This window comes from Saimiri boliviensis, assembly GCF_048565385.1.
Source record: "Saimiri boliviensis isolate mSaiBol1 chromosome 19 unlocalized genomic scaffold, mSaiBol1.pri SUPER_19_unloc_1, whole genome shotgun sequence".
NCBI classification, from domain to species: domain Eukaryota; kingdom Metazoa; phylum Chordata; class Mammalia; order Primates; family Cebidae; genus Saimiri; species Saimiri boliviensis.
The window spans coordinates 2,226,365-2,253,205 of NW_027412502.1; the positions used below are offsets into that span (position 1 = coordinate 2,226,365).

Genomic DNA, 26,841 nt, shown 5'->3' on the forward strand with positions numbered 1-26,841 from the left:
ATATGAAATATCTGGGACAAAGCTTTTGAAATTGTTTTTCCATAGTACTTTCATTTTGCCTGTTTTTTTTTTTTTTCTTTTCTGTTTTTAAGCTGGATTTTTTTTTCAAATTGTGTCAATTATAAGAAAGTTGAGGTAGAAAATTTTCCAAAACAAGTTTATTTATTTATTTATTTATTTATTTATTGGAAATGGAGTTTTACTCTTGTTGCCAAGGCTGGAGCACAGTGCTGTAATCTCAGCTTGCTGCAAATTCTGCCTCCTAGATTTAAGTGATTCTCCTGCCTCAGCCTCCCAAGTAGCTGGAATTATAGACATGAGCCCCACACCAGGCTAATTTTAAAATTTTTAGTAGATAGAGGGTTTTACCATGTTGGCCAGGCTGGTCTCGAACTCCTGACCTCAGGTGATCCACGCACCTTGGCCTCCCAAAGTGATAGAATTACAAGTGTGAGCCACCATGCCCAGCCCATTTCCTTAGTTGAAGGAAGGAAGCTTGGTAACATTTATTGCAAAAATTTGAAAACACTGCTTGTTTTAGTTTCAATAAAATTTTCTTTAAATTTCATTTGACCTAAAAAAGAATATCACAGTGAAATGTTTGTCAGCCCCAACTATTCCACACATTTATCACTGTCAGCAACAGTGATAAATGGACATCAGGTGGGGACAGTAAGAGCAACAACTACTGGATCTATTTTGTGTATTTTTAGGTGTTGTGGGTGATGTTTATAAATTAAAAAAACTCTCTAATTGCCTTTAAAATAATGAATGCTTAAATCAAATTAATTTTTTCAGAAAAATAAAAACTCTAATACCTTTTACTTCACATGACTTTAGTAATATTTGAGAAATAAAGACAGTTTTAAAGTTTATTGGTAAAATAAAGACATTAGCTCTAAATTAGGCAGGTCAGATATTAGGTTTGTAAAATGATTTAAAGTAATAAACTGCTTTTTTTGACTTTTAAAATTCGTTCAACTTACCTGCTTTGGAGTCACTAGATTCTAGGTAAGGTCTGAGAACATGTGGAGTTAGCCGTGCTCCCTGGCTATGCTTGAAAAAGTCAGACTTTATATGCACTTGTGTCTGGTGTCCTAGGCTCCATACCTAGTACAAAATTAAAATAACTTACCTGACAGGTGTTTCACCAAAAAAAAAAAAAATTGCTAAGAGCTAACATTGTAACATATAATTGAGACTACTGAAAAAAGTTTTACATGGAAGCTTTGTGGAAAAAGTGAAATGTGCTTTCAGTAAAACATTATAAGGCATTAGAATGCAAATTTTTGCTTCATTCAGAAGGTTAAAAATTGTTTTGACTTAAATAGAATGAAGCTAAAGGTTTGAGCAAGTTGTGGAAGGTTTGTGAACTAGTCATCTTGTAAAAGAAACACCGTGTGAACACACTGGCTAAATTTAAAGGAGTATTGTTCAGTTTTTCCATAAATTGAACATTGGAATAAAAACACAACAGGGTTTTCTTAGAGTACTAATTTTGCTTTAATACAAATTTATAAAATGTTATCAGAAGTTTATAAGAATTTCAACTTATAGTCAAACTGATGAAGACTGGATGAATTCATCTTTAAGGTTTTATTAAAAATTTGAGTTGACAGTAACAGTACACTAATGCAAGAGAGAAATTTGGCTTTCTTTCTTGAATATGATTTTAACATAATATTAAAGAATAAAAAATACTTCTGTCTCTCCTCAAATTACAGGAAAAAGAAGGGAAAGACACACATTGCTTGAAAAGCTGAGTCTTCTATCAATGAGTAAAGGCTTTTGCATTTAAACATTTTTTGAGTTACCATTTTGGCTAAATGAATGACTTACTGTGACCTGGCATTCCATTTTATATCAAATATTTTAGGCCTTTAGTATATTTATATCAATATTAATATATTTGATACACTTCCCCAAATCCAATTTTATCTTCAAAATTAAGTCTTTTTGACTTCTTAATTTGGAATGCACAAGAGGGCACTGAGAAATCCAAAAGAGAAGTATATGGAATTATTTGACATGTTGTTACATGAGGAGCACTGTCAAAATAAGAAATATTTGACTTTCTTCGGATTGTATTCTAGGCAATGTTCATATATGTTTGAAAATTGTATGAAATTCCTAAAATTCTAATATGCCAAAATATGTGCTGTCAATTATATTGTTTCCATGATAAATTGTAGACCACAGAAATGAACAAACTTTCTTGTCAATCATGTAACTATAACTATTTAACATCATTTCCACACTTAACTGCTTAATACTGATGCAGTTTCTGAAAACTTCACAAGCACAAAATGTCCTAGAATATGCTGTCTTTTAGGAGGTTCCTTAAATAATGGAAAGACCACGAAAAAGAGCTCTTGAATACAGATTTCTGGAAAGTTTAGAATCACATCCTTTGTCAAATTATCCCAAATACTTTAAGGACTGTGTAAGATTTCCTGGAATTTTAATGAAAAGTCTTACTTGTTTTTTAAACTCCTACCCAAGTAGAAGAAAACTTAATTGAATACCAAGAAAACATTTTGTCAGACTGTCATTCTAAATCAGCCAATACTGAAACTGTTTATATATGCAGTTTGAATGAACTCCATGGTGTAAGTCAAGTTACCTATGACAACCCATCAGTTACAACTACTATGAACTTAAATTGGAGAAACAACTGATATTTAAAGGAATATAAGTTCAATGTTAAGCATGGACTCACGGAGAACCAAGACAGCTGCCGTGTCCTTCCTGGGTCCGTACTCAAAGTTCTTCTTAAAGGAGACCTTTGCTCAAAGAAATATGAGACATCACAAACACATTTTAAAAATCCATGCTCATGGATGCAAAAAATCTATATTATAAAAATGGCCCCATGGTTCAAACTAATTTATAGATTCAATGCTATTCCTATCAAGCTACCATTTACAATTTCTTCACAGAATTGCCAAAAACTACCTTTAATTTCATATGGGATGAAAAAAGAGCCCGCAGAGCAAATCAAAAAGAACAACACTGGAGACATCATGCTACCTGACTTCAAACTATACTACCAGCCTAAAGTAACCAAAACAGCATGGTACTGGAACCAACACAGATATATAGAGCAATGGAATGGGACAGAGCCCTCAAAAATAATGCCACACATCTACAACCATCTGAACTTTGACAAACTAGACCAAAAATACCATCGGGAATGGATTACCTATTTAATAAAAGGTGTTGGGAAAACTGGGTAGCCATGTACAGAAAACTGAAACTGGACCCCTTACTTACACCTTATACAAAAATTAACACAAGATGGGTAAAAGACTAAAAGTGAGGACCTAAAATTATAAAAACCCTAGAAAAAAACCTAGGCAATACCATTCAGAACATAGGCATAGGCAAAGACTTTATGACTAAAACACCAAAAGCAATGGCAATAAATGTCAAAATTGACAAATGCTTCTGCACAGAATTAAACTAAACTAAAAAGCACAGAAAACTAAAATGAAACAAAACACAACTATCATCGGAGTGAATGGGCAACCCACAGAATGGGAGAACATTTTTGCAATCTATCCATCTGACAAAGGACTAATATATAGAATCTATAAAGAACTTAAATTTACAAGAAAAAACCAACTCCATCAAAAAGTAGGCAAAGACTATAAACAGACACTCCTGGAAAGAAGACATTTATGAAGCTAACAAATATATGATGAAAAGCTCATCATCACTTGTCATTTCAGAAAAACAATAATTAAAAAAGTCAGAAAACAACAGATGCTGGAGAGGATGTAGAGATGTAGGAAATCTTTTACACTGTTGGTGGGAGTGTAAATTAGTTCAAACATTGTGGAAGACAGTGTGGTGATTCCTCAACGATCTAGAAATAGAAATGCCATTGGACCCAGCAATCCCACTACTGGGTATATACCCACAGGATGATAAATCATTCTACCACAAAGACATATGCACACATATGTTTACTGCAGCACTGTTCACAACAGCAAAAACTTGGAACCAACCCAGATGCCCATCAATAATAAACTGGATAAGGAAAATGTCACACATATACACCCACAGCCATGAAAAAGAATGAGTTCATGTTCTTCTCAGGGACATGGATGAAACTAGAAACCATCATTCTCAGCAAACTGACACAAGAACGGAAAACCAAATGCCACGTGTTCTTACTCATAAGTGGGAGTTGAACAATGAGAGTACATGGACACAGGGAGGAAAATATCACACACCTGGGCCTGTTGCGGATGGGCCTAGGGGAGGGATAGCATTAGGAGAAATACCTAAGGTAGATCATGGGTTGATGATAATAATAATAAAAGAAATATGCTTTTAATTATAAAGCTCTTAAAGAAAATCCTTTTGAATCTCTTACTACCACATCATAGCTGGGACAAACTGATGATATTTAAAAAGTAACAAATATCAAACCAGAAAGAATTAGATTTAGGAACCAAACTCAGGATGCTGTAGGGAACAGGGCAGAATCTTAGGATTGGAAGGTCACCACTGCTCCTTCAGTCTGGCCTTGGCTGATAAAAGATGGCCTAATGTGGACAGAAACTCTTAGGTTAAAAAAAAAAAAGAAGAAGAAATTTCTACAAACTAGAAAATACATACTTGGCAGCTACAAGAGTTTTAGCCAATTCAGATGACTTGCTTCCTAAAATTTGGAACATTCCCTTGGATTTGACCAAGTCAGAAAGATATGGTCATACTTGATGAAAGAAAAGTGAAATAAAATCTCAAACATAAATAAATAAAAAAAGTTAAGCAAAATTAAAAAATGCACAATAAATATGATTACTGAGTGTCTTAATGTTAAGGAGAAATTAAAACTAAGTGGTTGGTAATCTTAACTTTTAGTCATTAAGGAAAAATTTTAAGACAAATCTCTAATTTAGCCACTTACTTGGAAATAAGGCTCAGGCTGATGACTGTTCTCTACCATCTTAGAAACAGGAAAAAATTCACACTCACCTTTCCTGTCAGAAGCAAGCTGAGACTCAAGAAAGGAAGTGCCAGCTCTCCACCATCATGGAAGCAGAACAACTTGTCTTCCTTACCGGAAATGAGAAAAACTTCACAAAAGGAGCTGTAAAGCAAAATCAACCTTACCTCTGAACCAAATTTTGGGAGATCCGGGACTCTCCAGGGGGCAGAAGCTCCCAAACCTCAGCAAATCATCTATCCCATTGGTTTGAACAATAAGGATAGCCCAGGTTGGTATCAAGCAATAATAACATTTATCAAAGGTCAGGCCCACATTGGCAATGTCCTTCTCTCTCTTTTTTTTTCTTCTGAGGTAGAGTCTCGCTCTGTTGCCAGGCACCAGACTGGAGTGCAGTGGTGCAATCTGAACTCACTGCAACCTCTGTGTCCTGGGTTCAAGCAATTCTCCTGCCTCATCCTCCCAGGTAGCTGGGACTACAGGACCATGCCACCACGCTCAGTTAATTTTTTTTTTTTTTTGTATTTTTAGTAGAGATGGGGTTTCACCATGTTGGCCAGGATTGGCTTGTACTCTTGACCTCATGATCCGCCCGCCTCGGCCTCCCGAAGTGCTGGAATTACAGGCTTGAGCCACCGCGCCGGGCCCATGCCCTTCTCTTTTTATCTTTATTCGTATAGCCTGTTTTGTCAGAAACCAGGATTGCAACACCTGCTTTTTTCTGTTTCCCATTTACTTGAAGGATTTTTCTCCATTCATTTTGAGCCTATGTGTGGGAGTTCATGTGAGATGGGTCTCTTAAAGACAGCATACTCAAATGAGTCTTGGCTCTTTATCTATCTTGCTGCCCTATGTCTTTCACTTGGAGCATTTAGCCCATTTACATTTAAAGTTAGCAATGATATGTAAGTATTTGATCCTGTCATCACGCTCCTAATTGATAACTTCACAGACTTGTGTACGTGGTTTGTTTTTTTAGCATCACTGGTCTGTGTAATTCAGTGCATTTTTGTAGTGGCTGGTGATGATCTTTTCTTTCCATATTAAATTCTACTTTCAGGAGCTCTTGTAAGATAGATCTGCTGGTAATGAATTCCCTCAGCATTTGCTTGACTGAAAATGATCTTATTTCTCCTTCACTTATGACACTTAGTTTTGCTGGACTTGAAATTCCAGGTTGAAATTTTTTTCTTTAAGTAGTTGAATATCTCTTCTGGCTTGTGGGGTTTCAGCTGAGCAGTTCACTGTTAGTCTGATGGGATTCCTTTTGTAGGTGACCTTGTCTTTCTCGCTAGCTGCCTTTGACAAGTTTTATTTCATTTTGATCTTGGAGAACCTGATGATTATGTGTCTTAGAGATGTTCTTCTTGTGGCATATCTGAGGTTCTCTAGATTTCCTGAATTCAATGTTGTTCTGCCTGGCTAGGTTGGGGAAATTCTGATGAATGATATTCTGAAATATGTTTTCCAATTTGGTTACATTTTTGTCATCTCTTTCAGGTACATTAATATGGCATATATTTCACCTTTTTACATAATACTTTATTTCTCAAAGGTTTTGTTCATTCCTTTTCATTCTTTTCCCCCATTCTTGCCTCTTTTCTTTCAGAAAGCCAGTTTTCAAGCTCTGAGACTCTTACCTTTGCTTGATCTATTCTACTAGGTGGTCTTGCACATGAGATGGTGCTGGTCTGACCTCAGCACTTCTTAGTCTGCTTGCCTCTCCCAGGACCCCAGCCTGGCAACACCTGCTTACAGGGCACCCTTGGGTGCCCACACCCATTACAAAAATTTTTATAAGGCAATCACACACAATTACCATGTGGCTGCATTATAAAAATTCATGTAGTGTGCTTTTCAGCTCTATCACATCAGTTTATTCTTTTTTAAAAAGCTGTACTTCAGGTTATAGGGTACACATGCAGATCATGCAGAATTGTTGCATAGCTACACATATGGCAATGTGGTTTCCTGCCTCCATCCAGTCACATACATCTGGCATTTCTCTTCAGGTAATCCCTCCCTGACCTCCCCAACCCCTGGTGTCCCCCTGTTGGCCACCCCCAAAAAGACCCCAGTGTGTGATGCACCCCTCCCTGTGTCCATTTGTTATCATTATTCATCACCTGACTATGAGTGAGAACATGCAGTGTTGGATTTTCTTTCTTCTGTCACTTTGCTGAGAATGATGGTTTCCAGATTGATTCATGTCCCTACAAAGGACATAAACTCATCGTTTTTTGTGGCTGCATAATAGTCCATGGTGTATGTGTGTCACATTTTCCTTGTCCAGTCTATCGTCTCTGGACATTTGGGTTGTTTTCAGGTCTTTGCCATTGTAAACAGTGCCACTGTGAACATACGTGTGCATGTTTCTTTATAATAGAATGATTTATAATCCTTTGGGTATATACCCAGTAATGGGATTGGTGGGTCAAATGGAATTACAATTTCCAGGCCCTTGAGCAAGTGCCACACTGCCTTCCACAATGGTTCAACTAATTTGTACTCCTAGCAACAGTGTAAAAGTGTTCCTATTTCTCCACATGCTCTCTGGTATCTGTTGTCTCCAGATTTTTTAATGGTCACCATTCTAACTGGCATGAGGTGATATCTCAATGTGGTTTTGATTTATCTAATAACCAGTGATGATGAGTATTTTTTCACATGTTTATTGGCCTCATATATATCTTCTTTTCAAAAGTGTCTGTTCATATCCTTTGTCCACTTTTGAACCGGTTTGCTTGTTTTTTTTCCTTGTAAATCTGTTTTATTTCTTTGTAGATTATGGATATCAGCCATTTGTCAGATGGGTAGATTGCAAAAATTGTTTCTCATTCTGCTGGTTGCTGGTTCACTCTAATGATGGTTTCTTTTGCTGTACATAAGCTCTGGAGTTTAATAAGGTCCCATTTGTCTATTTTCCTTTTTGTTGCCAATGCTTTTGGTGTTTTAGTCATGAAGTACTTGCCTACACCTATGTCCTGAATGGCTTTGCCTATTTTTTTTCTAGATTTTTTTATGGCATTAGGTCTTATGTCTAGATCTTTAATCCATCTGGAGGTAATTCTACTGTAAGGTATCAGGAAGAGGTCCAGTTTCTGCTTTCCGGACACTGGTAGCCTGTTTTCCCAACAACAATTATTAAACAAGAAATCCTTTTCCCATTGCTTGTCTTTGTCAGGTTTATCAAAGGTGAGATGGTTGTATATGTGTGGCATTGCCACCAGGACCTCTGTTCTGTTCCATTACTCTATTTCTCTGTTTTAGTACCAGTACCATGCTGTTTTGATTCCTGTAGCTTTGTATTATAGTTTGAAATCGGGTAGCATGATGCCTCTGGCTTTGTTCTTTGTGCTTAGCATTGTCTTGGATATCCACACTCTCTTTTGCTTCCATATGAAGTTTAAGGTGTGTTCCTCCAGTTCTGTGAATAAGATCATTGGTAGCTTGCCGGGGACAGCATTGAATCTATAAATTACTTTGGGTAGTATGGCCATTTTCAAGATATTGATTCTTTCTACAAATATGGAATGCTTCATGAATTTTTAGGTCCTCCTTGAGCAGGGGCCATGCTAATCTTCTCTGAATCATTCCAATTTTAATATATGTGCTGCCAAAGTGAGCACCAGTAATGTTGTTTATACTGGATATATTGCCTGTTAGCTCCTGCGATGTTTTACAATGATTTTTGGCCTCCTTGCATTGGATGATGACATACTTCTTTCACTTAGTGAACTTTGTTTCTACCCACATTCTGAATTCTACTTGTATCATTGCATACATGTCAGCCTCTGGCTAGTTCTGAAAACTTGAACAGGCTGAACAGTTGATGTAATCATCTGGAGGAAAGAAGGCATGCTGACTTCTTGAGTTTCAGTGTTCTTGCCCTGATTCTTCCTCATCTTTATGAGCTTATTCACCTTCAACCTTTGAGGTTGCTGACCTTTGCACAGGATATTTTTCTTTTATCATATTTGATGATCTTGAGGGTTTGATTGTGGTTTAAAGTAGAATCAGGCAGCTGCCTTTGGTTTTGGAGGATTTTAGGGGGCCAAAATTCACCTCTCAATTCCTGGGCTGTGTGCTTTAACTCTGGGAAACTTATATTGGGTCTCAACTTTGTTCTCTGGCTCCTCAAAGTTTGGAGTCTACTGCACTGAAGGCAGCAAAGTGGGGCAGCTGTGGCAGAGTGTTAGCAGATGCAAAACTGCCTGCTTCCCTGTTGGCATTTGCCCAGTGGTGGAAGTGGTGGAGGCAAGACAGCTTGGTGGCGGCCAGAATACCCCTTCTGTGTGTGCTGTTGCATTGGAGGTAGTGTTGGTTCAGGCTGGGGTGCTGGCCTGTGCATGTCTGGGTGCCGTCTCTGTGACCCCCTAAGCAGCAACGACCACTCAACGTATATTAGCATTCCCTTTTCGTGCACAGAATTAGCACAAGGAGAAGGTGTTGGCAGAGGTTGTGATTTTGTTCCTCTGCCTACCATGGCTCTTTTTTCAATGGGAGTTGGTGTGGGTTGAAGTGTGTGCTACATTCCCATGTGCTGGTAGGGCAAGTGCAGCAAAATCCACTCATGTAAACACACACCAGCAAAGTGACGTAGGACGTTTTTGTATAAAGAGCTTCAGTATGGAGAGGCAGTGTAGAGGCGGGTGCGTGCCTGAAGAGTCCACTTTGCTGCATCTCTTCACTGCTCAGGCCTGGTCCACTGGCACAGAAACAAAGGTGTGGGCAGCTGAGAGTGCCCTGTAGGCAGGTGTGGCCAGGCTGGGGCCCTGGGAGAGGCAAGCAGACTAAGGAGTGCTGAGGTCAGACCAGCTTCATCTCATGTGCAAGAATGCCCAGTAGATATCACGCCTCAGATAACTCTCTGAAAAGTGAGGCCCCAGCACAGCACAGCTGCTCTACAAAAACGTGGCCAGACTTTTTAAAGCAAGTCTCCTTTTATTAATAGGGAAAATCTCATACCTGATCTCTGCTGGGCAATCTTCACATGAGATGTGGCTGATCAGACCTCCACAGTCCTAAAGTGCTGGGATAAAGTGTCTCATAAGACCCAGTAGAGCCTAGAGAGATAGCTGTGCCTGCCCTCTGGGCTTCACATCAGCTGGCTTCCTGCTCCATCACTTTGCTTGTCTCCTGGGGGCTCTACCCCAGAGAGATGTGAGTTAGCCATCACTTAGTGTAATCACCCCAGGATGGAGGGTCTGTTCTATGGGCCCAAGCCAGAGTTCCCTGTCCAGTGATAAGCAGTGGGGGGTATGTGGTATCCACAAGAGATGGACTGCCTTGTTCCTTGGGTCAACTGCAGCTTGTTAGAGTTATCAATATGGCACTTAGGGTCTTTGCTTTCTTGATATTCTGAAGGTAACAAGGGCAGATCCACTGCAGAGGCAGTGGCAGAGAGGATTTCAGTCTATCTGTGAAGCTCTGTCCAAGAAATTGCCAAGTTGCTACTGGCTTGTTGGCTTCAGTGGTGTCCTGGATAAAGACCCAAGCCAGGAGGACCTGCTCATTGAGGAGATATGGAAGCCAGCACCCACGTAACGGTTCAGCCACTTTCCCATAAGGCTGCTGTGGTATACTGGGGGTCCACTCCAGTACCTAATTGCCTCATATCTTCCAGCGACTCAAGGTATCACTAGCGAAGCCTGCAAAAAGACAAAGATAATAGCCTGCCTCTTCCTCTGGGACCTCTGTACCACTGAGGTACAATCCTGTTGCCAATCTGGACACAACTACGAGAGGTGGCTGGAAACAAGTTCAGAAGTCTTGTCTAGTCAGGAGGAACAAGATAAGAGACTTGCTTTTAAAAAAGTCTGGCCATGTTTCTGTAGAGCAGTTGTGCTGTGCTGGGGGTTCACTTCAGCCCCTGGTTCCCTCAGACACTCTGAAGTCCCAAGGTTGAAATGGCTGAGTTGCCCAAACAACAAAGATTACAGTCTGGTCCTCTCTCTGGAAGCTCTGATTCAAGGAGGCCTGAAACATCTGTCAGCCAGAGAACAGCAGTGAAGGCAGCCAGAGACCCTGGTTGAAAAGCTGTACCCAGTGACTAAAGATGTGGTTGGGGATTGACTTAAACAAGGGTCTGGCCATGTTTTTGCAAGGTGGCTCTGCTGTGCTGAGCTACCACTTGCACCCCTGGTCAGCTTGGGTTCTACAAAGCCCTAAGGCCAGAACCTAGTCATCCAAATAACAAAGATGGTGGCCTGCCTTTCTCTGTGGGAGCTCTGTCTAAGGAATGTTTCATATCTCCATAGTCCAGGGAACACCTGTGAGGGTAGCTGTAAGCACCAGGTGGGAGGTCCTGTTCAGTAGGAAGGAACAGGATCAGGTGCCTGCTAACAGAAGCAGTCTGGCCATGATTTGGTAAAGCAGCTGTGCTGTGCTGCGGGAACTCTTCTGCCCCTGGTCGGTTTGTACTCTCCAATGCCCACAGGCTGGAATAATTAAGTTCCTCCAACAGGAAAGATGGCAGCCTGTCCTGTCTTTTCTTTCACAGTTTACCTTGTGTGATGGAGCTGAATTTTAAGGCTGTTAATTTTTACAATAAGCATTACAGTTGTTCAGAAAGAATCTTGCTGTTCTCTTTCAGGTTAGATGTATGAGAATTCATTGTCTCCTGTAAATAAACCTGTTGAGGTTTTGTTCTCTGGAAAGAAGTCTCTTTCTGCTATCTGGCTTTGGTCACAGTCATGTAGAGCAGTAGCCAGTCTACAAGGACATGATTGAATTTCCATTTCCAGCGTTTCCTAGTTGTGTCTCACATTTTCCAATTCAGAACTGACCGTTTTATTCTTCGTTGTCAAAATGCTAAGCTGTCCACTGTCTTTAAATACTGTCTTTGTTCATTCTTCCTTATCCAATTTTATGGCCTTAAGAATATTAGCATTCTTTTCTTTCACACTTTCAATGTCCTCCAAAAAAAATTTTTTTCCCTTAGCAGGTTCTGCTGTTGAATTTTGTCTAGTTCCAGTCTAAGCATGGCAATTTTTTCCCAGAACATGCTATTTTCATGCAAGAGATCTTTTTCTTTCTTATGGCTAAGAGAATTCTAAGTCAACAAAGCAACATTTTAGTTAGCACAAAATAGAATAACATATCATAATTTCCTCTGAATTTAAAGCATAAGATGTATATTTGTATAATGAAAGAATTCCCATGGTGAATATGTAACTGAAAAAAAGTTGAACAAAACTTCAAACCTAATAGAGTGTAAATTCCAGAAAGTTTCAATATTGATTTAAACACCACGAAAAATAAATCACTAGAGGATTTTAAAGAATTTTGGAATTGGAAAAGCCTTTCTCTGAATAACAAAATAATCATAGGCATAAAATATAAGATTAATACATTTGACTACGTTTTAAAAATTGGATTTACACTCTGATATCTATCCTATAAACCACACCATTGTAAGAGCCTTAGCTATGCATATATTTGGACAGAAGCAGTTCCTCTAAGTTTTCAAGTTCCTTTTTCCGAAGAAGGTTTTATCAATATATGACTTTTCTAATACTGTTATAGTCAGTTATAAGAATTACATTTATTCATAACTTAAATCTAAGTTTTGTATCCTATATGTACACATCTGCATCTAAGCATTGCACTTCTACATCCAACTGTGAACTCATTTAAGATCAGGATTCTTAAAAAGAGAAATAAAAAAATATATGCAGCTGGATACTGTGGCTCACACCTGTAATCCCAGCAGCATGTAATGTTCAGTGTTCTATGTAGTACTGCACTTCTACATGTGGCTGGGCGCAGTGGCTCACACCTATAATCCTAGCTGCTGAGGTGCATGGATCATGAGGTCAGAAGTTCGAGACCAGTGTGGCCAGCATAGGGAAACTTCGTCTCTACTAAAAATAAAAAAATTAACCAGGAATGGTGGTGTGCACCTGTAATCCCAGCTACTCAAAAGGTTTAGGTAGGAGAATTATGTGAACCAGTAGGTGGAGGTTGCTGTGAGCTGAGATCATGCCATTGCACTCCAACCTGGGCGACAGACTGTGTGAGACTCTGTTTCAAAATAAACGTGTGTGTGTGTGTGTGTGTGTGTGTGTGTATGTATATAGGTGTGTATATATATGTGTGTGTGTGTGTATTTACCTGTACATGTGTGTAATACACACAGATGTATATAGTATATTGTGAAGAATTTTCCCTATGTTGTCTGATGCTAGTTCTAGTGATCCTCCAGAAAATCACCGTTACGTCTGTGGTGTAAACACATAATACAAAAGAAACCTTTAATTCAAAATATTAATAATAAATAAGATAGGACTTATAGAGTTTTTCTTAGAAATCATAAGATTAAGGAAGATCCAAGATGCCTGAATAGGAACATCTTCGGAATGTAGTTACCAGCAAGAACAGTGCAGAGAGTGAGTGCTCACTACATTTCCAAATAAGTTTTCACTGCCAACAGACCAGGAGATTCCTGAGCATAAAAGTGCCATGAGTTTTCATTTCAGCAGTTTCAGCCAGGGATGCATCAGGACAAAGAAACTCACAAAAGTTTGGGTGGCCATTTCAACTGGTGCCTGGAATGCCTGGGAGACAGAGCTGTCCATTCAACTGAAAGGGAGGGGGCTGAGACAGGAAACCAGGTGATGTGATCTGGCTTGATGGGTACCACACCCACGAGACAAGAAATCTGAAACACTCTGGATTAAGAGTTTCACAAAAAGCGCAGCTGGAACTGGGATGGCCCAACTTCGTGGGGGGAAGGGCATCCCCCAATACCAAGGCAGTCTGCCACTACCAATGCAGACTACTTTGTGCCAGGCAGGGCATCTAAGAAAAAAGGCAGCAGCATGGCAGGAACTTATAAATAAGGCTGACCTTCCTAGGACAGAGCACCTGGGAAAACAGCAGGTTATGGGTTCAGCTGCAGCAGAGTTAAAGGTACCAGCTCAGCAGCTCTGTACAAAACAACAGAACTCCCAGCACAGCACTTGAGCTCTTATAAGGGACAGAATGTCTCCTCAAGCAATTCTCTGAGCCCCATATACACAAAAAGACACCTCATAAAGGAAAGCTCCGGCCAACATCTGGTGGATACCATTCTGGTATGAGGATAGCGGAGGCAGAAACTGGCAGCAACCCTTGCTGTTTTGCAGCCCCATGGGTGATCTCCAGGTGAGTGGGATCTTGACAGCACCTCCAGTGATCCTGCAGCAGAGGGGCCTGACTGTTAGTAGGAAAACTAAGTGGAAAGAAATAGATTCAACATCAATAAAAAGGGCATCCATTTAGAGACCCCACCTGAAAGTCACCAAGTACAAAGACCACAGGTAGATAAAGCCACTAAGATGGGAAGAAACCAGCGCAAAAAGGAAGAAAACACCAAAAACCAGAAGACTTCTTCTCATCCAAGGGATCATAACTCCTCACCAGCTAAGGATCAAAGATAGATGGAGAATGAATCTGATGAATTGACAGAAATCGGCTTCAGAAGGTGGGTAATAACAAACTTCTCAGAGCTAAAAGAACGCATGCTAACCCAATGTAAAGAAACTAAGAACCTAGAAAAAAGGTTAGATGATATAATGATTAGAATAAATAGATTAGAGAAGAATAGAAACGACTTGATGGAGCTGAAAAACACACCACAACAACTTCATGAAGCATACACAAGTTTCAAAGGCAGAACTGACCAAGCAGAAGAAAAAGTATCAGAGATTGAAAATCAATGCAATGAAGTAAAATAAGAAGGCAAGAATAGAGAGGAAAGAGTGAAAAGAAATGAACAAAGCCTCCAAGAAATATGGGATTATGTGAAAAGACCCAATCTACGTTTGATAGGCACACCTCAGTGTACAGAAAGAATGAATGCAAGCTGGAAAACACTCTTCAGGATACTATCCAGGAGAACTTCCCCAACCCAGCAAGGCAGGCCACTATTCAAGTCCAGGAAGTATGGAGAACACCACAAAGATATACCTCAAGAAGAGCAACCCCAAGACACATAATCGTCAGATTCACCAGGGTCGAAATGAAGGAAAAATGCTGAGGGCAGCAAAAGAGAAAGTCGGGTTACCCTCAAAGGGAAGCCCACCAGACTCACAGTGGATCTCTCCACACAAACCCTACAAGCCAGAAGAGAGTGGGGGCCAATATTCAACATCCTTAGAGAAAAGAACTGTCAACCTAGAATTTAATATCCAACCAAATTAAGCTTCACATTCGAAGGAGAAAGAAAATCCTTTATGGACAAGCAATTACTGAGAGATTTTCTCACCACCAGGCCTGCCTTACGAGAGCTCCTGAAAGGAGCACTAATCAAGGAAAGGAACAATCAGTAACAGCCACTCCAAAAATGGACCAAATGGTAAAGACCATCGACACAATGAAGACAATGTGTCAACTAAAGGACAAAACAGCCTGCTAGCGTCAAAATGGCAGTATCCAATTCACACATAACAAAATTATCCTTAAATGTAAGTGGACTAAATGACCCAATTAAAAGACATAGACCATCTGATTGCATAAAATGTCAAAACCCATCAGTGTGCTGTATTCAGGAAACCCATCACTTGTGCAAGGACACATGTAGGCTAAAAATAAAGGGATGCAGAAAGACGTGCCAAGCAAATTGAGAGCAAGTAAAAAGCAGGAGCTGCAATCCTAGTCTCTGATAAAATGGACTTTAAAACAACAAAGATCAAAAGACACAAAGAAGGGCATTACATAAAAGTAAAAGGATCAATGCAACAAGAAGAGCTAACGATCCTAAATATTTATGCACTCAATACAGGAGCACCAGGGTAGCACCGAGGAACATAATGCAAGTCCTTAATGACTTACAAAGAGACTTAGACTCCCACATAATAATAATGGGATACTTTAACACTCCATTGTCACTGTTAGACATATCATTGAGACAGAAAATTAAGAAGGAGGTCCAGGACATAAACTCAGATCTGGACCAAGCAGACCTAATAGACATCTACAGAAATATCCAACCCAAATCCATAGAATATACATTCTGATCAGCACCACACAGCACCTACTCTAAAACTGACCACATAATTTAAAATAAATCACTCCTAAGTAAATGCAAAACAAATGAAATCATAACCGTCTCTCAGACCATATGCAATCAAATTAGAACTCAGAATTAAGAAACTAACTCAGAACTGTAGAACTTCATGAAAATAGAACAACTGGCTCCTGAATGTCGACTGGATAAACAATGAAATGAAGGCAGAAATAAAGATGTTCTTTGAAACAAATGAGAACAAAGACACAACGTGCCAGAATCTCCGGGACACTTTTAAAGCAGTGTCGAGAAGGCAATTTATAGTAATAAATGCCAACTAGAGAAGCAAGGAAAGATCTAAAATTGACACTCTATTGTAAAAATTAAAAGAGCTAGAAGAGAAAGGTCAAAAAAATCTCAAAAGCTAGCAGAAGACAAGAATTAACTAAGATCAGAACAGAACTGAAGGAGACAGAGACACAAAAAGCCCTTCATAAAATCAATAAGTCCAGGAGCAGATTTTTTGAGGAGATCAACAAAATAGACAGAGCCCTAGACAGATTAATAAAAAAGAAAAGGGAGAAGAATGAAATAGATGCAATAGAAAACGATAAAGGGGATATCATCACTGACTCCACAGAAATACAAACTACAATCAGAGATTACTACAAATAACTTTATGCATATAAACCAGTAAACCTGGATGAAATGAATAAATTCCTCGACATTTGTACTCTACCAAGACGAAACCAGGAGGAAGTTGAAACCCTGAGTAGATCAATAACAAGGGCTGAAGTAGAGGCAGGAATCAATAGCCTACCAACCAAAAAAAGGCCAGGTCCAGAGGGTTCACAGATGAATTCTACCAGAAATACAAAAAGAAGCTGGTTTCATTCCTTCTGAAACTATCAATCCATACGAAGAGAGAGAATCCTCCCTAACTCATTTTGTGAGACCAACATCATCCTGATACCAAAACCGGGCAGAGACTCAACTAAAAAAGAAAACTTCAGCCCAATCTCCATGATGAATATCGATGAAAAAATCTTCAATAAAATACTGGCAAACTGACTGCAACAGCACATCTAGAAGCTTATCTGTCACGAACAAGTAGGCTTCACCCCAGGAATGCAAGCCTGGTTGAACATATGCAAATCCATAAATGTAGTCCATCACATAAAGGAACCAAAGTCCAAAACCACATGATTATCTCAATAGATGCAGAGAACGTCTTTGATAAAATTCAACAGTGCTTCATGGTAAAAACTCTCAATAAACTAGTTACTGGCGGAATTTAGCATAAAATGATAAAAGCTATGTATGACAAGCCTACAGCTTGTTCAGTTCAATATCATACTGAACGGGCAAAAGCTGGAAGAATTCCTTTGAAATCAGGCACTGGACAATGATGCCCTCTCTCACCACTCCTATTCAACATATTATTGGATATTCTAGCCAGAGCAATCAGCCAAGAAATAGAAATACAGGGTAATCGATTATGAAATAAGGAAGTCATAGTGTCTCTATTTGCAGATGACATGATTGTATATTTAGAAGACCATCGTCTCAGTCCAAAATCTTCTGAAACTGATAAGCAACTTCAGCAAAGTCTCAGGATACAAAATAATTGTGTAGAAGTCACAGGCATTCCTATATATCAACAGACAAACAGAGAGCCAAATTAAGAGTAAACTCCCATTCACAACTGCTACAAAGAGAATAAAATACCAAGGAATACAACTAAAAAAAGATGTAAAGGACCTCTTCAAGGAGACCTACAAACCACTACTCAACAAAATAACAGAGGACACAAACAGATGGAGAAATATTCCATGCTCAGGGTTAGGAAGAATCAGTATCATGAAAATGGCCATACTGCCCAAAGTAATTATAGATTCCATGTTATCCCCATCAAGCTACCAATAAACTTCTTCACAGAACTGAAAAAAAAAAAACACTTTCTACATCATATAGAATCACAAGAGATCCCACATAGCCAAGACAATTCTAAGCAGAAAGAACAAAGCCAGGGACATCACATTGCCAGACTTCAAACTATACTACAAGGCTATAGTAATCAAAACAGCATGGTACTGTTATCAAAACAGCATGGTACTGGTACCAAAACAGAGACATAGACCAATGGAACAAAATAGAGACCCCAGAAAAAACACCACACATCTACAACCATCTGATCTTTGACAAACCTGGCAAAACAACCAATGAGGAAAGGACTCCATGTTTCATAAAGTGTGTCCGGAAAACTCGCTAGCAATATGCTGAAAGCAGAAACTGGACACCTACCTGTCACCTTACACTGAAATTAACTCCAGATGGATCAAATATTTAAACATAAAACCTAGCACCATAAAAACTCTAGAAGAAAATGTAGGCAAAACCATACAGGACATAGGCATAGGCATGGACTTCCTAACTAAAACACCAAAAGCAATAGCAATAAAAGCCAAGATAGACAAATGTGATCTAATTAACCTCCACAGCTTCTGTACAGCAAAAGGATCACCATTAGAGTGAATCAGCAACCAAGAGAATGGGAAAAAATGTTTGTGATCTACCCATTTGACAAAGGGCTAATATCCAGAATCTACAAGGAACTAAAATAGATGTACAAGAAAAAAAACAAACAACCCCATGTAAAAGTGGGAAAAGGATATGAGCAGACACTTTTCAAAAGAAGACATATATGAGGCCAAGAAACATGAAAAAATGCTCATCAGTGGTCATTTCAGAAATGCAAACTAAAACCACATTGAGATATCATCTCATGCCATTTAGAATGATGATCATCAAAAAAATCTAGAGACAACAGATACTGGAGAGAATGTGGACAAATAGGAACACTCTTACACAGTTGGGGGAGTGTAAATTAGTTCAACCATTGTTGAAGGCAGTCTGGCGATTTCTCAAGGATCTAGAAATAGAAATTCCATTTTACCCAGCAATCCCATTATTGGGTATATACCTAAAGAACTATAAATTGTTCTACTATAAAGACACATGCACACATATGTTCATTGCAGTTCTGTGTACAATAGCAAAGACCTGGAACCAACCCAAATGCCCATCAATGATAGACTGGACAAAGAAAATGTGGTACATATACACCATGGAATAGTAAGCAGCCATAAAAAACGATGAGTTCGTGTCCTTCACAGGAACTTGGATGAATCTGGAAACCATCATTCTCAGGAAACTGACACAAGAACAGAAAGCCAAACACCACATGTTCTCACTCATAGGTGGGTGTGGAACAATGAGAACACGTGAACTCAGGGAGAAAAGCGTCACACACTGGGGGCAGTTGTGGGGGTTAGGAGAGGGACAGTGGAGGGTGGCGAGGGAGTGGAGGGTGCGGAAGGATAACTTGGGGAGAAATGCCAGATATACTATGCACTTAAAGTAAAATTTAAAAAAAATTCTTAAAAAATGATGAGAATAGAATCACCAGTTGGTTTCATTCTCCTTAAATATTTTCTCAATTTCGGGTGAAAGTATTTGATAAATGGGTCTGTAAAACTATATTATTGTGCTGTGAGAACTTTGAGAGACTGTTGTCACAGTAATGAGGAATGTCACTATCCACAGTCATTTTTCCCTTATCCCACTAAAATTAAAACATATGAGGACATGGCTTGAAAGGATAGTAAACACTGGCATTTGTTTTGATTATCTCTCCAAAATAGAAACAGAAAAGCTACTTCTCTCATCAATCAAATATTATTATTAAAATATATTTGACTTAGATGATGATATGGAATATCAATTTCAGTGAACTAGCTGCTTTTCATTGCTGATGGGTTGAGTGTTCCCCTTAAATAACACTTTTCTATTGGGTGATATTAATTATTGTAGATAATGTTTTTAAAATAAAATTATGACAGCCATTAGTTCTCTCTCTTCTCCTCCTCCCCCCCCCACACTGGTCTCCTCCATTTTCTTCTGGCTCTGCTTCCTTTTTCCTTCTGCCTTCTTTCTCGAATTCTTTTGCTTATCTATCATTCATTCATTTAATCTATATTTACTAGCACTTAAAGCTTCTTTAGAAGCTTCCATACTTCTGCCAAGATGGCAGAATAGGAACTGCTCTGGAGCACAGTTCCCAGTGAGAACAATGCAGAAGGCAAGTGACCTCGGCATTTCCAACCGAGGTCCCAGGTTCACCTCAATGGAACTGCTTGCACAGTGGGCATAGCCTAAGGGGGGCAAACTGAGGCAGGGTGGAGCACTGACTCACCTGGGAAGTGCAACTGGCTGGAGGATGTCCCTCTTACCCAACAGAGGCCATTGGGGAACTTCTAAAGCCACTCCTGCACTTCAGTTCAGATACTGCACTTCTCCCATGGTCTTTATATCCCACACCAGGAGATTTTAGCTGGGCCAACAAGTGCTGTGGCTGACCAGCACGAATCTGAGAGGCCACTTCAGCCAGTGACATGAGTTTTAAGCACAAACCTCAGTGGCCGTTTTGGCTGGCACCTGGAACGCCTGCAAGACAGAGCCTCCCACTCCCCAGAAAAAAGGGGAGCTGAAGGCAGGGAGCCAAGTGACCTTGAGTGGCAGGTGTCCCACAACAAAGACCAGCCAACTGAAGCCCACTGGCATGACAGTTTTGCAGTCAGCAGAACAGTTTGAGCTCAACCCGGGATGATGGAGCTCAGTGGGGGAAAGGGCATCCGCCGATGCCGAGGCAGTTCTAACCTTACCTGTGTAAACAAAAGCAAAGTTTACACAGCATCTGGACTGAGCCCACAGCAGCTCAGCAGTGCCTCTACAGGCAGATTGCGACTAGACTCCCTCCTTGCTGAGCAGGACTCCTCTGACACAAAAAGGCAGCAGCACATCAGAGACTTACAAATAAAACATCACCTTCCAGGAAGAGAGCACCTGGGAAAGGGGTAACTGTGAGTTCTGCTGCAGCAGACTTAAACGTCCCTGCCCAGCAGCTTTCAACGGAGCAATGAAGCTCCCAGCCCAACACTTGAGCTCAGATAAGGGAGAGACTGACTCCTCAAGTGACTCACTGACCCCCATATATCCAAAAAGATACCTCATAGAGGAGAGCTCTGGCTGATATCTGGTGGGTACCCTTCTGGGATGAAGCTACAAGAGGAAAGAACAGGCAGCAATCTTTGCTGTTCTGCAGCACCACAGGGGATTCCCAGGCAAACACACTCTCCAGTGGACCGCCAGTAGTTCTATAGCAGAGAGGCCTGTTGGAAGAAAAACTGGAAAAAAAAAAAAAAAAAAAAAAGAGAAAGAAGTAGCTTCAACATCAACAGAAGGCATGTCCACTCAGAGATCCCATCCAAAAGTCACAAACTTCAAAGACCAAATGTAGAAAAATCCACAAAGTATGGAAGAAAAATCACACAAAAAATGAAATCACCACAGACCAGAATGACTCTCCTCCTCCAAGGGATCACAACTCCTAACCAGCAAGGGAACAAAACTGGATGGAGAATGAATTTGATGAATTGACAGAAGCAGGCTTCAGAAGATGTGTAATAACAAACTTCTCTGAGATAAAGGAACATGTTCTAACCTAATGCAAAGAAGCTAAAAACCTTGAAAAAAGGTTAGATGAAATGCTAACTAGAATAATCAGCTTAGAGAAGAACATAAATGACTTCACGGAGCTGAAAAACACAGCACAAGAACATTGGGAGAAGTGCCTCATGTAGGTGATGGGGGGATGCAGGCAGCAAACCACCATGACATGTGTTTACCTATGCATCAATCCTGCAAGATCTGCACATGCACTTCAGAACTTAATTACAAAATAAATAAATAAATAAATAAATAAATAAATAGATAAAAATTCCTGACCATGGGAAGGGAAATCAGGAAAAGTGAAGAGAGATAGATCACAATCCCCAAGGATTCTCCCTTACTTTCAGGGAAGTAACAGTGTACAGTAATAAAAATGAGGATTATCAGTCCCCAACTAGAAGACTTCCTCTCTGGAAGCTTTCCTGAGAGCCAATTTCAACATTGGGTACTAATTCCCTGAGTCTCGTCTTATAAAGAAAGTCTTTCTAATCCTATGTTGGAAAGACATGGAAGAACAAGGGGCATAATTTAAAAAATTTGAACTGGAATTTATTTCCTAATGAAGTATTAAAAACAAACAATTTCAAGGTAACTAGAGATTTGTTTTACTGAGCTCTTCTAAGCATTATAATATGTTACAAGATAGTGAGTTGTCAAATTAGAATGAATAATTTAGTTCCTCTGACTTAAGTGCTTCAGAAGATAGGAGAATGAATACATTTAATATTTACAGTCTTCACCTCTGAGATATGTGCAATCTTTACAAATATGAGTAACATACATAAAATATTATATATAGAAATGTTACAGTACACAAATGCTAAATTAAAAGTGTTATAAAAGATAAATGCTATGAATCCTTACCTAAATATATATTTTCTTCAAATTAGAATACTGTTAAAGTGTGTTCTATAATCTCCTGTTAAATTGAAACATTTGATGGCAATCTATGTATATGAATATCATCAGTTCAATGTAAAAAAAAAAGGAAAAAAGAAAATCAAAAACTGGCAAATGAAAAATCTTACGACTACTGGATCTATTCTGTGTATTTTTCTGTGTTGTGGGTGATGTTTATAAATAAAAAAGGACTTTAATTGGCTTTAAAATAATAAATGTTTAAATCAAATTAATTTTTTCAGAAGAATAAGAACTCTAGTACCTTTTACTTCGCATGACTTTAGTAATATTTGAGAAATAAAGACAGGTTTAAAGTTTATTGGTAAAATAAAGACATTAGCTCTAAATTAGGCAGGTAAGATTTTAGGTTTGTAAAATGCTTTAAAGTAATACACTGCTTTTTTCGACTTTTAAAATTTGCTCAACTTACCTGCTTTGGAGTCACGAGATTCAAGGTAAGGTCTAAAAGCTGCGTTTGGATATTCCAGAGTGGATGGGAGAACAGGCTGTAAAGAGAAATACCTTGCTCTAAAACCAAAACGGAGCTATCTAGCAGAATGGTTGTCAATCTGTGTATTCAACTTCCAGAGATAAACTGATGTGTGTTTGCAGCAGTTCGGAAACCGTTTCTTTGGAGAATGCAGAAACAGTCATTTCCAGCCTTAGAGACGCATATAAGAGTTAGCAGCAAGAATGCGTTTAAAACACAGAAGACCCGCTTCTTACGAACTCATCTGCTGTGTTTTGGTTCCTTTTAGGAAGTTGCATCTATGTTTAGATTCAGCGAGGTAGAAACACGTTTCTTCTAAAAGCTGCGTTTGGACATTCCAGAGTGGAAGGGAGAACAGGCTGTAAAGAGAAATACCTTGCTCTAAAACCAAAACGGAGATATCTAGCAGAATGGTTGTCAATGTGTGTATTCAACTTCCAGAGTTAAACTGATGTGTGTTTGCAGCAGTTCAGAAACCCTTTTTTAGAGAATGCAGAAACAGTCATTTCCAGCCCTAGAGACGCATGTAAGAGTTAGCAGTAAGAATGCGTTTAAAACACAGAAGACCCGCTTCTTACAAACTCATCTGTTGTGTGTTGGTTCTTTTTAGGAAATTGCATCTATGTTTAGATTCAGCGAGGTAGAAACACATTTCTTCTAAAAGCTGCGTTTGGACATTCCAGAGTGCATGGGAGAACCGGCTGTAAAGAGAAATACCTTGCTCTAAAACCAAAACGGAGCTATCTAGCAGAATGGTTGTCAATGTGTGTATTCAACTTCCAGAGTTAAACTGATGTGTGTTTGCAGCAGTTCGGAAACCCTTTCTTTGGAGAATGCAGAAACAGTCTTTTCCAGCCGTAGAGACGCATATATGAGTTAGCAGTAAGAATGCGTTTAAAACATAGAAGATCCACTTCTTACAAACTCATCTGCTGTTTGTTGGTTCCTTTTAGGAAGTTGCATCTATGTTTAGATTCAGCGAGGTAGAAACACGTTTCTTCTAAAAGCTGCGTTTGGACATTCCAGAGTGGATGGGAGAACAGAATGTAAAGAGAAATACCTTGCTCTAAAACCAAAACGGAGCTATCTAGCAGAATGGTTGTCAAACTGTGTATTCAACATCCAGAGATAAACTGATATGTGTTTGCAGCAGTTCGGAAACCCTTTCTTTGGAGAATGCAGAAACAGTCATTTCCAGCCCTAAAGACGCATATCTGAGTTAGCAGTAAGAATGCGTTTAAAACACAGAAGACCCACTTCTTACAAACTCATCTGCTGTTTGTTGGTTCCTTTTAGGAAGTTGCATCTATGTTTAGATTCAGCGAGGTAGAAACACGTTTCTTCTAAAAGCTGCGTTCGGACATTCCAGAGTGCATGGGAGAACCGGCTGTAAAGAGAAATACCTTGCTCTAAAACCAAAATGGAGCTATCTAGCAGAATGGTTGTCAATGTGTGTATTCAACTTCCAGAGTTAAACTGATGTGTGTTTGCAGCAGTTCGGAAACCCTTTCTTTGGAGAATGCAGAAACAGTCTTTTCCAGCCGTAGAGACGCATATATGAGTTAGCAGTAAGAATGCGTTTAAAACAAAGAAGACCCACTTCTTACAAACTCAACTGCTGTTTGTTGGTTCCTTTTAGGAAGTTGCATCTATGTTTAGATTCAGCGAGGTAGAAACACGTTTCTTCTAAAAGCTGCGTTTGGACATTCCAGAGTGGATGGGAGAAGAGAATGTAAAGAGAAATACCTTGCTCTAAAACCAAAACGGAGCTATCTAGTAGAATGGTTGTCAAACTGTGTATTCAACATCCAGAGATAAACTGATATGTGTTTGCAGCAGTTCGGAAACCCTTTCTTTGGAGAATACAGAAACAGTCATTTCCAGCCCTAAAGACGCATATATGAGTTAGCAGTAAGAAAGCGTTTAAAACACAGAAGACCCACTTCTTACAAACTCATCTGCTGTTTGTTGGTTCCTTTTAGGAAGTTGCATCTATGTTTAGATTCAGCGAGGTAGAAACACGTTTCTTCTAAAAGCTACGTTTGGACATTCCAGAGTGCATGGGAGAACCGGCTGTAAAGAGAAATACCTTGCTCTAAAACCAAAACGGAGCTATCTAGCAGAATGGTTGTCAATGTGTGTATTCAACTTCCAGAGGTAAACTGATGTGTGTTTGCAGCAGTTCGGAAACCCTTTCTGTGGAGAATGCAGAAACAGTCTTTTCCAGCCGTAGAGACGCATATAAGAGCAGTAAGAATGCGTTTAAAACACAGAAGACCCGCTTCTTACGAACTCATCTGCTGTTTGTTGGTTCCTTTTAGGAAGTTTCATCTATGTTTAGATTCAGCGAGGTAGAAACACGTTTCTTCTAAAAGCTGCGTTTGGACATTCCAGAGTGGATGGGAGAACAGAATGTAAAGAGAAATACATTGCTCTAAAACCAAAACGGAGCTATCTAGCAGAATGGTTGTCAATCTGTATATTCAACTTCCAGAGATAAACTGATATGTGTTTGCAGCAGTTCGGAAACCCTTTCTTTGGAGAATGCAGAAACAGTCATTTCCAGCCCTAGAGACGCATATAAGAGTTAGCAGTAAGAATGCGTTTAAAACACAAAAGACCCGCTTCTTACAAACTCATCTGCTGTTTGTTGGTTCCTTTTAGGAAGTTGCATCTATGTTTAGATTCAGCGAGGTAGAAACACGTTTCTTCTAAAAGCTGCGTTTGGACATTCCAGAGTGCATGGGAGAACTGGCTGTAAAGAGAAATACCTTGCTCTAAAACCAAAACGGAGCTATCTAGCAGAATGGTTGTCAATGTGTGTATTCAACTTCCAGAGGTAAACTGATGTGTGTTTGCAGCAGTTCGGAAACCCTTTCTTTGGAGAATGCAGAAACAGTCTTTTCCAGCCGCAGAGACGCATATAAGAGTTAGCAGTAAGAATGCGTTTAAAACACAGAAGAGCCGCTTCTTACGAACTCATCTGCTGTGTGTTGGTTCCTTTTAGGAAGTTTCATCTATGTTTAGATTCAGCGAGGTAGAAACACGTTTCTTCTAAAAGCTGCGTTTGGACATTCCAGAGTGGATGGGAGAACAGAATGTAAAAAGAAATACCTTGCTCTAAAACCAAAATGGAGCTATCTAGCGGAATGGTTGTCAATGTGTGTATTCAACTTTCAGAGTTAAACTGATATGTGTTTGCAGCAATTCAGAAACCCTTTCTTTGGAGAATGCAGAAACAGTCTTTTCCAGCCCTAGAGACGCATAGAAGAGTTAGCAGTAAGAATGCGTTTAAAACACAGAAGACCCGCTTCTTACAAACTCATCTGCTGTGTGTTGGTTCCTTTTAGAAAGTTGCATCTATGTTTCGATTCAGCGACGTAGAAACACGTTTCTTCGAAAAGCTGCGTTTGGACATTCCAGAGTGGATGGGAGAACAGAATGTAAAGAGAAATACCTTGCTCTAAAACCAAAACGGAGCTAACCAGCAGAATGGTTGTCAATGTGTGTATTAAACTTCCAGAGTTAAACTGATGTGTGTTTGCAGCTGTTCAGAAACCCTTTCTTTGGAGAATGCTTAAACAGTCATTTCCAGCCCTAGAGACGCATATAAGAGTTAGCAGTAAGAATGCGTTTAAAACACAGAAGACCCGCTTCTTACAAACTCATCTGTTGTGTGTTGGTTCTTTTTAGGAAGTTGCATCTATGTTTAGATTCAGCGAGGTAGAAACACATTTCTTCTAAAAGCTGCGTTTGGACATTCCAGAGTGCATGGGGGAACAGGCTGTAAAGAGAAATACCTTGCTCTAAAACCAAAACGGAGCTATCTAGCAGAATGGTTGTCAATGTGTGTATTCAACTTCCAGAGTTAAACTGATGTGTGTTTGCAGCAGTTCGGAAACCCTTTCTTTGGAGAATGCAGAAACAGTCTTT

General features: G+C 39.4%; 1 long non-coding RNA gene and 1 other non-coding gene across 3 annotated transcripts in view; one reads left to right on the plus strand and one right to left on the minus strand.

Annotated features, from left to right (window-relative positions):
• The window catches only part of LOC141583197 (uncharacterized), a 776,849-nt gene that overhangs the window by 468,555 nt on the left and 281,453 nt on the right, over nucleotides 1-26,841 (plus strand). The gene's annotated exons all lie outside the window — the stretch shown is intronic.
• LOC141583244 (U6 spliceosomal RNA) lies at nucleotides 8,480-8,586 on the minus strand. The gene has a single exon (XR_012515935.1). It is a non-coding gene; the product is annotated as a U6 spliceosomal RNA (small nuclear RNA).